The 12,387-nt window shown below is 44.4% G+C and overlaps 1 protein-coding gene across 3 annotated transcripts in view; it reads left to right on the forward strand.

The window, feature by feature from the left end:
- Positions 1-12,387, forward strand: part of babo (TGF-beta receptor type-1 babo) — a 136,842-nt gene that overhangs the window by 109,009 nt on the left and 15,446 nt on the right. The gene's annotated exons all lie outside the window — the stretch shown is intronic.

A 12,387-nucleotide genomic window follows, 5' to 3' on the forward strand; every position in this document is an offset into this window, starting at 1 on the left:
TGGGAGCTGCAACGCATAGCGTTTCAATAAGCATGGAAATTATGGGTATGACATGGATTTGCCTAGTCTTCGTACATCAGGTTCGTTCTAGCTTCACGTGGCTTGAAGCTGCTTTGTCGCGAAACAACAATCGGCAAATGTTCAGCAGTTGCGCTTCACCACCTTAATCCTTTAGGCTTACCATTTCAAATCCGGTCACTAAGTTTGAAAGGGTTCGTTCTTTCCTTCGAAACAAAACTGAAACACAGCAGTAAACGTAGCCACAAGTGTGTTTGCTGCCCGCAAGCATAAAGACTAGGCAAATCCATGTCATACCTGTAATTCCCATGGTCGCTGAATGATTGCAGCACCTGTGTCCCCTCTAGTTAATTTTAGGAAACTCTATGGCTAGAATGAAGACCTTTGATACTAGGAGGTGTTTCGCAACTTTTCCGCTAAAGAAGGGCACATGCTCTTGGGCATTGTAGAAAACGTGGATTGGTTCAGGCAGAAAGTTCTCTGTATAAAGTAGAGGGATGTTCCACTAAAATAGTTATTGGAGGCATTGATCTCGATTAATGCTACTTTTATTCCACTGTCCAAAAGGATAGGTTTATCAAGTTTGATCAATGTAAAACAGTTTTGACAATTTCGTTCAAACACATTGAGCTGGTAGATCAGGTCGTTAAGATTTTTAGCAGACTGGTTTAAGCTTCTTGCATCAAGTGTAATTTATTGTAAGGCTTTAAACCTGTGAACCAGTACAGATCATGGTGCGACTGTTTTGAGTCGCTCCTGCTCATGACATGGGGGAGGGGGGAGCAATGTCACACAGTTGACTGATCTCATTGGATGTCGTTACTCTTCAAACTTAATTTGGTCAATGAGTCTTACGAAATTATGTCTCATCAAGCATTGGATGAGATGAAACACGGTCACGAATGTTTGATGAAATTATCTGAGGTTTCGGAACTGCATACTGGTTCCTTGATCACTGAATTAAACTGGATGTTGTCAGTAGGTGATACAAGTGTGTGTAAGTGGCAGGCGTAGTCACTGTTGTCCTATTTATTGTAGCTGGCATTGACTGAATGTTTAATGATTCTAGGAGCAAACGGGAATGACATGTTTTCTGTTTGTTTGTTTATTACTGTCAACCCCAAGCAGGGGGTTTTACAGGAGTGGAAACAATTTCACAAGATAACATACACTTAGTGTGGCATTCAAAATAAAATAAAACTGAGGGATGTACACTTGCATTGTGTGCACTGAAAGAAAAAATTGAAAAGAGAATCAACGTGCGGCAACACAAGAATAAAAAGATAAATGCTATGCAGCATGTGTCTCTCTAAAGGTGCAGTAAAAGCATTGAAGAATTGATTATTGAACTTTGTTGCATTCTGTTATGGCCTCGGAAAGAAGCTGTGTTTAAAAAAGTGTCATTTCGGGTGACTGGCGGCTGTATGTACAAACTGCGTCTGTGTGTAGAGCATGGATCTGGGAAAGTTACGAAGAAATCTAATAAGTTACGTTTAACCTGGTTATGAATGATGAGGAATAGAAATTCTAAATGGTCACACTTGGTTCGTAGTTTTAAAGCGGGAAGGCTTGCATGGTTGCAAAGTTTGGAAGCAGGGTGTTGTACGCATTGATATTTATCAAATAGGAATCTGGAAGCCATCCTGTGTTTATATTGGTTTGATTTGATTGATTCATATGGGGGGTTTAACGTCTCAAAACCACTATATGATTATGAGAGACGCCGTAGTGGAAGGCTCCGGAAATTTTGACCGCCTGGGGTTCTTTAACGTGCACCCAAATCTGAGCACACGGGCCTACAGCATTTTCCCCTCCATCGAAAATGCAGCCGCCGCAGCCGGAATTCGATCCCCCGACCTGCGGTTCAACAGCCAAGTACTTTAGCCACTAGGCCACCGCGGTAGGGCATTTATATTGGTTAGAAGCGGGGTGAGAGTCCCATACTGTCTTAGCATATTTGATTATTGATCATACTAACATTTTGTACGCCAGACTTTTCACCTTGGGTGTTGCGCCATGTAATCGTGCCTCAGGCCCCATAGAGTTTTATTTGCCTTTCTACAGGTGGAGTCTATAGGAGTGTTTCACCTCAAGTCTTGAGTAAATATTAGCCTTATGTATTTATATTTTGTTACTTTTTTTTAGTTGCCCCGCCGCGGTGGTCTAGTTGGTGGGAGGAGGTCAAGGCACCGCACTACGTAAATCACATCTCTAATTAATAAATATTGAAACGGTGTATAATCGACACTGTTTTGGAATATCTGTGAGTAGACACAGCATAAATGGGAATCCAGGTAAGACTGATAGTAATGCTAAAGATAACTAGATAGGGTCCTAGGTCTGCAAAAGAAAGTGGAACGCACTCAGATTCACTCAAGAAATATATTTCGCCCTCTGGACTCACTTGGACTTATCATCATCATCATCATCATAATCATCATCATCAGCCTGACTACGTCCACTGCAGGACAAAGGCCCCCATGTTCCGCCAGTTAAACTTGGTCCTGTTCTTGCTGCTGCCAATTTATACCCGCAAACTTCTTAATCTCATCTGCCCACCTAATCTTCTCCCCCTAACCCGCTTGCCTTCTCTGGGAATCCAGTTAGTTACTTTTAATGACCAGCGGTTATCCTGTATACTTGCTACATGCGCGGCCCATGTCCATTTCCTCTTCTTGATTTCAACTATGATATCCTTGACCCCCGTTTGTTCCCTAATCCACTCTGCTCTCTTCTTGTCTCTTAACGTTACACCTACCATTTTTCTTTCCATTGCTCACTGCGTCGTTCTTAATTTAAGCTGAACCCTCTTTGTAAGTCTCGAGGTTTCTGCTCTGTAGCTAAGTACCGGCAAGATACAGCTGTTATACACCTTCCTCTTGAGGGATAGTGGCAATCTACCTGTCATAATTTGAGAGTGCTTGCCAAATGTGCTCCACCCCATTCTTATTCTTCTAGTTACTTCAATCTCGTGGTTCGGCTCCGCGGTTATTACCTGCCCTAAGTAGACATAGTCTTTTACAACTTGAAGTGCACTATCACTTATCTCGAAGTGCTGCTCTCTTCCGAGGTTGTTGTACATTACTTTTGTTTTCTGCAGATTAATTTTAAGACCCACCTTTCTGCTCTCCTTGTCTAACTCCGTAATCATGAGTTGCAATTCGTCCCCTGAGTTACTGAGCAATGCAATTTCATCGGCGAAGCGCAGGTTACTAAGCTACTCTCCATTAACTCGTATCCCTAACTGTTCCCATTCTAGGCTTCTGAAAACCTCCTGTAAGCACGCGGTAAATAGCATTGGGGAGATTGTGTCACCCTGCCTTACACCCTTCTTGATTGGTATTCTGTTGCTTTCTTTATGAAGCACTATGGTAGCAGTTGATCCCCTGTAGATTTCTTCCAGAATGTTTATATATACTTAATCTACGCCCTGATTCCGCAGTGTCTGCATGACGGCTGATATTTCTACTGAATCAAACGCCTTCTTGTAATCTATGAAGGCTATGTATTGTGGTTGGTTATATTCTGAGCATTTATCTATTACCTGATTGATAGTATGAATGTGGTCAATTGTTGAGTAGCCTGTTCGAAATCCTGCTTGTTCCTTTGGTTGATTGAATTCTAATGTTTTCTTTACTCTGTTAGCAATTACCTTTGTAAATAGCTTGTATACTACAGAGAGCAAGCTGATCGGCCTGTAATTCTTCAAGTCCTTGTCATCTCCTTTCTTATGTATTAAGATGATGTTAGCGTTCTTCCAAGACTCTGGTACTCTTCCCGTGAGGAGACACCTCGTAAACAGGGTGGCTAGTTTTTCTAACACAATCTGTCCTCCATCTTTCAGTAGATCTGATGTTACCTGATCCTCACCAGCAGCTTTGCCTCTTTGCATGCTCTCCAAAGCTTTTTTGACTTCTTCTATCATTACTGGTGGGGTGTCATCTGGGTTACTGCTAGTTCTTATAGTATTAAGGTCGTGGATGTCCATGTCCTTGCTAGTGTACAGATCTCTGTAAAACTCCTCCCCTATTTTAACTATCCTATCCATATTGGTAGTTATTTTGCCTTCTTTGTCCCTTAGTGCATACATCCGATTTTTGCCTATCCCAAGTTTCCTCTTCACTGCTTTGACGCTTCCTCCGTTTTTCAGAGCGTGTTCGATTCTCTCCGTGTTATACCTCCTTACATCACATACCTTACGCCTATTAATCAACTTCGAAAGCTCTGCCAGTTCTATTTTGTCTGTTGTACTTGAGACTTTCATGATTTGACGCTTCTTAATGAGATTCTTCGTTTCCTGGGAAAGCTTGCCAGTGTCCTGTCTAACTACCCTGCCTCCAACTTCCACTGCACACTCCGTAATGATACTCGTCAGATTATTATTCGTTGTATCTATGCTAAGGTTGGTTTCCTCACCAAGAGCCGAGTACCTGTTCTGAAGCGAGACTCTGAATTCCTGTACTTTCCCTCTCAGTGCTAGCTCATTTATTGGCTTCTTGCGTATCAGTTTCTGTCGTTCCTTCTTCAAGTCTAGGCGAATTCGAGACCGTACCATTCTATGGTCACTGCATCGTACCTTGCCAACCACTTCCACATCCTGCAGGATGCCTGGGTGTGCACTCATTATAAAGTCTACTTTCGTTCTTATTTTCGCCATTAGGGCTCCTCCATGTCCACTTGCGGTTTCCTTGTTTTCGGTAGAAGGTATTCAAAATTCGTAAATTATTGCGTTCTGCGAATTCTACTAGTAGCTTTCCTCTGGCTTTTCTAGTACTGATGCCATAATCTCCTACTGCCTGGTCTCCAGCCTGCTTCTTCCCTACCTTTGCATTAAAGTTTCCCATCAGTATAGTATACTGTGTTTTTGCCTTACTCATTGCCGATTCCACGTCTTCATAGAAGCTTTCAACTGAAGCGTCATCATGGCTGGATGTAGGCGCGTAAGCCTGTACCACCTTCATCTTGTATCTTTTATTCAGTTTTATTACGATACCTACCACCCTGTCATTAATGCTATAGTATTTCTCTATGTTGCCAGCTATGTTTCTGTGAATTAGGAAACCCACTCCCAGTTCTCTTCTGTCAGCCAAGCCCCGATAGCAAAGGACGTGCCCATTCTGTAGCACCGTATAGGCCTCATCTGTCTGCCTAACCTCACTGAGCCCTATTATATCCCATTTAACACCCTCTAGCTCCTCGAATAGTACAGCTTGACATCCCTCACTAGATAAGGTTCTAGCGTTAAACGTTGCCAAGTTCAGGTTCCAATGGCGGCCTGTCCGGATCCAGAGATTCTTAGCACCCTCTGCTGCATTGCAGATCTGACCGCCGCCGTGGTCAGTTGCTTCGCAGCTGCTGGGGACTGAGGGCCGTGAGTTATTTGACGTATGCATGTGGGAGGTAGTGGCCAGATACTGCACCAGGGTGGCCAATCCTTCTCTGGTGAGGGTGTGTGTTCCCGGCGGTGGTTACCGTTGAGGTCGCACCCCAGGCCTCTTTGGTCGCACCCCAGGCCTCTTATGCAGTTCCATCACCACGCGGACTTTTTTTTTTATCCCGGTGGGAACTGCGCGGCACCGGGATTTGAACCACGAACCTTTTGCATGCGAGGCGGATGCTCTAACCACTACGCCATTGCACTGGGACTCAGACTCACCCCAATTTTCCTGAGCCAAACTCACTCAGACTTACACTCAGGAAAATTTTCTTCAACCGGACTCACTCCGACTCATGCAAATATTACTGACTTGGACTTAATCAGGCTGGTGGATCGATCTGAGTCTAGTTAGTCCGAGCGAGTCGACTCATAAGTGAGTTTGCCAACCTGTGGCCAGAAGATTACAATCACCTAATAACAGGATATAGTCTTCTTTTAAGTGTCTTTCCATGAAAATTCTTTGTTCCGAATATAATTTTCAGGAAGCTAACCTTCGTATAAAAAGTCGCGTAGTAAAAATCGATTCGCAGTAATCTTACTCCATTACATCGCAGGTCTAAGGGTCTTGACCAGTACCCAAGAAAAATTTGTATCTCTCTGAAATTCGTATGAGCTGTTATTGTATCACCGAGGTTTCACTATATGCTCACTTTCAGTGCGTCGATATTTCTCAGTGCCTGTGCCGCTGCCACAAGCCAGCACCTTGCGTTTTTAAAAAGTGACGCGTACTTTACCTTTCAGGGCACGGTGGCGAGGAACTTACAAATGGCAGCATTGCACGCTTGTACTGTTTGTACCTTTGTCAATCTGAACAGTTCCCACCATACGTGCAACTGAGCAGATAGCTGCAGATGACTGTGATACAATTGTCAGCGGCAAGTCATCATTTCACGCCTGCCCCGGCTGCCAAATTGCTTTCGCTTTCTTGGCCTTGCAACCATCATGAGGAAGTCATTATCAAGGATCGATCAGCCTCTGCCATTACTGAAAAGATGAAAGGCAATTTGCAGCATGTGGTGTGAATTCAATGAACTTTTATGCGACAAAAAGTAATCGTGATCGTCGCTTATTAGATGCGAAGCAGCTCTTTGACTAGCCTGTGTAATGCTCTCCCTCCGTCTGCACTGCTCCCCTCGCCGATGCTGTTAGAGCAATGCCATGTAACTCACGCCCTCTGAGCAGTGCGCGGTGATGTCTCTCTCTTTCGCCTGCCGCGTGCTCGCTGTGTGTCAGCTCTCTCTCTTGCTTCACCCTCTCCACCGTTCGCAATGCTCGAGCCCACACCTCGCGTGGGCATCGTCTCACCCGGGCATCGTCTCACCCGCGCCACCTCTATCTATCTGTCAGTGAGAAGAAGCCGCAAGCCAGCAGGTGCGTGCGCTGCGCGCGCCTCGAGAATCTTGCAGCACTGACAATGTGGACAACGAGCCACTGTTTGCCACGTGATCGCGCCGACGGGCAGGACGCTCACAACATGCTTCCCGCTAGTTTGGCATACCTTTCCCGGCTGTCATCGATGTTGCGAGGGTGAGCGAAGCCGATCCCATTTGCGAATGGCGACGTCAGCATCGATGAGGTGCGTGCCAGGAAAGCCAAACGCAAGCGTTGGCAGTGGAAGACCAGCGACACCGACAAGGTGCGAGTGAAGAACACCAATCGCATTCAAGAATACAGACGACGCCCGGGTAACACCAACGAGATGCGAGCCAAGAAAGCCGAGCGCAAGCGTCTTTAACGTGTCCCTCCTCCCGTGTCTTTGCACGTTACAAACAAACGTTTACTTGAGTTAACACTACACCTTGTTTCACTTCAAATCATTCTTTCAGCACCCGCGTCGACGCCTGTTTCAACCAGGTCAGCCGTGCGCACCGCTGCTGCTTTGCATCCCATCAGGGTTTCCTTTGGGGAGACGGTCCATAGTTTTTGCATTTCATTGTTTGTTGCATTCCAAGGCGTAAGTTCATCGTAGGCTGTCCTAGCTGCAGAGAACTGTGTCAGAAAAGGTTGCCATGAGAAACCGGACCGCAAGGCTGGCTCCTTTTTTTTTTTCTTTGCTTTGATTCCTCACTGCCATTCTGCCCCTTAAGAAACGTCTGGAAAGTGGAGCGTCCAAAGTCAGCGGACAGCACATGCGATCTAGGATACCTCGTGGCATAGGTTGGCAGTTGGAGAGAAGACTCACTCATACCACAATTTTTTCACCCCTTACACTCTCTCACATTCGTACTGCCGTCTTCTCTAACTCGTAGGCCCTCACTCACATTCATACTCACGACTACTCACACTCATGAGTACTGACTCGTGTTTATAGTCACGCCTACTCCCACTCGTGAGTACTCGCTCACTGCATACTCACACCTACTTACACTGACAGGCACTCACTCACGTTCATACTCACGCCAACTCACACTCATAGGCCCTCATGTTCATATTCACAACCACTCACACTCGTAGGCACTTACTCACCTAATACGACTATACTTACACCCATAAGCACTCACTCACTTCATACTTACACCTACTTACACTGACAGGCACTCACTCACGTTCATACTCGCACCAACTCGAACTCACGTTCACACTAATGCCCACTCACACTCATCAGTACTCGCTCACGTTCATGCTCACGTCTACTCACACTCATAGGCACTCGCCCTATACACTCATAGGCACTCACACACACCAGCACTCGCTCACGTTCATACTCACGCCTACTCACAGTCATAGAGTCATAGGCACTTACGATCACACTCACACCTACTCACACACATAAGAACTCACTCACGTTCATACTCACACCTTCCCACACACATGCACTCACTCACATCTACTCATCATCATCATCAGCAGCAGCAGCAGCAGCCTGAATATACTCACTGAAGGACAAAGGCCTGTCCCCTGCTGTTCCGTCAGTCAACTCGGTCCTGTGCTTGCTGCTGCCACTTTATACCTGCAAACTTTCTAATCTCATCTGCCCACCTAACTTTCTGTCTCCCCTTCACCCACTTGTGTTCTCTTGGAATCTGCAAAATTAATCTGTAGAAAATGAAAGTAATGCACAACAACCTCGGAAAAGGACAGCACTTTGGATTGGTATCAGTGCACTTGAAGTTGTTAAAGAGTACATATACTTAGCATGGGTAGTAACTACGGAGCCGAACCACGACATTGAAGCATTGGTGCCTCGGCGAATTCACCGCAACGACAAAGACTGCACCTCCTCTCTGCCTCGCCTTGTCATGGAGTGCATTGCGTGTATGATAGTTTTGTGTACGAAAAAATGTGCGCTTCTTCGGAGCTGTTTCCTTCTTGTGTGGGTTTCGCTCATGCTGAGGCTTTGTTGGCTTCGTGCCGGAAGTGCTGATTGCAGGGGTCCTTTTTTATGGATTTGCGCATGTGGGCAACGTTCAGTGGCAGCCTGCGTACACAGGATTGTCGCAAACAGCTGAATGAAACTGTAATTAACGAGCTGACACCGTTATGTGCATTTTTGTACTAGCCGACATTATGTGAATGATACAATAAATTATCAAGGGTAATTCTACACTGATTGCAGATTGTGTCTGCAGAGCTGAAGGTACATATGTCGCCTTTAGATGCGGTTTCGTGTAAGCCTTTATAACTTTTGCATCGATAATCAAAGTGCAGCATGTGTCCACTCGCATAAATGTGGAAAAAAAAGACAGCGTGGAGAACACTTCGGCATACTAAATAAATATAATGGTTGTTGATATATATAAACAATATAGTCAAAGGTGCAGATTTAGTAGGGAATTTCTAGCATGTATGTGGGAAATTGATGAAATTGGACACCCCCAATAAGGAAAGTGAAGAACTCTGTTTATATAATATCGATGTCGCACGCTGCCGGGCCCGTAACCGCACGCATTTTTACCCTCATTTGTGGTTGTTGTTTTCAGGGTTTGTCTGCACCTGTGGTGAGGGTCTGCATAATAATACAATAGAGTGAGTGAACGTGGCTTCGTTCGTGCTATGCACGGTGATTCTATAGCATATGTAAAGTGATCATATCCCAAAGACTCCCAAGCGGGACATAGTAGGGGGGGTTCAGAATGGCGGAAGGAATAACATATATTGCTGGAACAGAAAAATCCACCTTTTAACAGGGGAGCTGTTTTAGGCTTGGCATAGATTTGCATAGTGTACGCCATAGTCTGCTGTCTGGCTACTTGCATGGGTAAAGTCATATGAGCCGTTCGCCCTGTCAACAAGGCACTACACTCCCCTTGGTCAAAAAGCCGACAAAGCAAAAAAGATGATTAGTATGGAGCCTCAACAAACCTCAATTGCTATTTAAAAGAAGCCCACATCAACTTGTCGTACAAATATGTTATCGGAGGGAATCTGTCGAAACTACTGTTTTCAATTTGTTTCACACGGTAATGAGTCATGACAATACATATGGTTGCCGTGTCTTTATTTGTTGTTTTGTTGTGGCTGTTTACTGTGTCTATGTAAACTGCTTATTGTCAAATATTTTGAAAACTGTTATTACAGTTCCGTTTCGTTCATCACATTATTAAATCCTTTTCTACACACTTCATTCTTCATGGCTGCTCGTGGGGAGCAAGTCACAAGTCTGATGCTTCTAGCGATCACCAGAATATCATTTATCCATAATGATCATAAATAAATATGGAAACTTCGTGTCGATTTCCACCATGCCTTTTGCAGCATTTGGCATGCACATCGCAGCCACACTTTTTAGATGGCTACGCTCACAACATGTATGTAAGTGAGGCCTGCCTTAACTGCTTAATTTAAAATCGCAGAAAAACTTTTCGCACTTCGTATTTTAGTCTGTCCAATAGCATGGTGAGTTATTTAAATGAGTTTTGTTAAAATAATGTTAAAAATTGAGCTCTCTCTCGCTTTTTTGCAGTGACTAGGCACAGTGGAAAGTTATCAGGCTTGCTCAGAATGAATACTTCACTATTTTTAATGGTAGTCACGCAAAGCTAGCACGAGTCAGTTGAATGGATTGAAATTATAGAATCAATTGTCACTCCAGTGCGTGTCATTTGTCCCATTGAGCAAAGTTACCGGCATGAGTATTCTGACTCTCTAAGCAGTGGTACCATACAGATAAGGGTCTCTGCTTTCTTCAAAATTGGCGCAAAAGCAGGTGCATTTATAAATTGTCAATAATGCAATGGTGTATAGAGATTTCTTACAAGATTAGTGTCTGCCGATTCGAGCGTCAGATCCAATTTTCCAGCGACTCTGCAGTTGCGAGGCTAGAAATATGCCTTCATTGTCTTCTATAGTTCAATATCCACAGAACGTTTTCCACAGATAAAAGACATGGAAATGTACACTGGCAGCCGTTTCGTGTTCGGCCTCTTTGCCCGCGTAGAAGCCGCTTCTTCAAAATAGGTTTCTGATGCGCGTTCACCAGCATATGCACGCCACCTTCTCATGAAAGAATTAGTTCTGCTGCGCAGGTAACAACCAAACTTGACGAGCATCTTCTTTATGAATCGAAACCAACTAGAATTTCTACGTGCATATTTCTTTGATCGGGCAACTAGAATTTTAACGTGCACACTCATGAGTACTCACTCATGCTCGCACTCGCCACGTTCAAATGAGTGCGAGTCAGTATGTCGAGCTATGCCTCGTGGCGAGTAAACTAGTGGGGCACGCGTGAGCGAGCAAGCACCTTTCTCTAACTTTGTTTAGCTTCGTATGCGCCATACTTTTACCGCGACTGTGTCTGAAGTATTCGTTTCCAAAGTAGGTGGCCTTCAAAATAAGAAAATCGCAAGTGCTCTGATATATGGTCCTTATTGGTTGCGATATCGAGCAGAGGCACTGCCTGGCGGCAACAGGCCGAAACGGTGAAGCGTGGATTGCTCCTTGCGTCATCTGCTAGCCATGTCGTGTTTATATGTGCGTGTACGTCACGCACGTTCTCAAAGCGGGGTTTGTCGGATCATGTCAGCACAAGTGTAACTGTTTCTACGTATGCCTGAAACGACATACGAAAGCATATGGTCTTGTGCGGCTGCCAATGCATGTAATAATATCGACGAGTGCAACTTTCCAGAGTGCTCTTCATTGTCGTCGTACCCTCCATTCACCAGAATAATCTCAGAGTGGGTGGCGCTTTTTGTTTCAAGCACAACGTAAAATGGTTTTGGCATCCTCTCAAACATGAAGACTATCGAATGCTGTGTGAATGCATTTTATAGCGACTCGGTTGTAAAAATAAAAAAAACATTGGCTTAAGGCCATACACTTGCGCGCTGTTGGTAGGTGTACAACTACGGCACTGTAGTTTATTGATCATGGGAGTAACCTTAGTTGTGTTTATCTGGCCGTGGCACCACTACCTTGAAATATCATTATCACATAGACTCTGAGACTTACTACTTACACTGTGCGTAAAACAAAGTTACCGAGCGCAACCGTGTGTTTGGATTTAGGAACAGTTTAAAGAGCCCAGATATTGAAAATGAATTCAGGCGGCATGCCTGATATATATAATTTCGTATAATTTCACCAAAAGTTTCATCTTTTTTACATTTTTTTTCAGTGTTTGTACATGATGGCATTGTGAGTGACCGACAGAAGGAAGTGGTAAATTTTTGCCTGAAAAAAACAAAAACAAAAAAAAACATGCTTGTTCTATTAGCCAGGCCTTTGTTGTAGCACTGTCATGCACGTAATCCATCGGTGAAAGCTTTCTGCTGAACTCTTATGTAAGATTTTTACTGGTGCAAGAAGATGTGCGTACACGTGGTAAATGCAGTGTAGCGCAAAGCGTCGCCAGCCACTAAGCTTTTCTGACTAGACTCATCGACTGTCCCACATTTCATGGTAAACAGAATAAGAGAAAAAAAATCATGCATGCAAGGTGCGAATGGTGGTAATGAACGAATCTTACAAATATTCGGGCTTTCAACGAT

This window comes from Rhipicephalus microplus, chromosome X (assembly GCF_043290135.1).
Source record: "Rhipicephalus microplus isolate Deutch F79 chromosome X, USDA_Rmic, whole genome shotgun sequence".
Classification (NCBI taxonomy): Eukaryota; Metazoa; Arthropoda; class Arachnida; order Ixodida; family Ixodidae; genus Rhipicephalus; species Rhipicephalus microplus.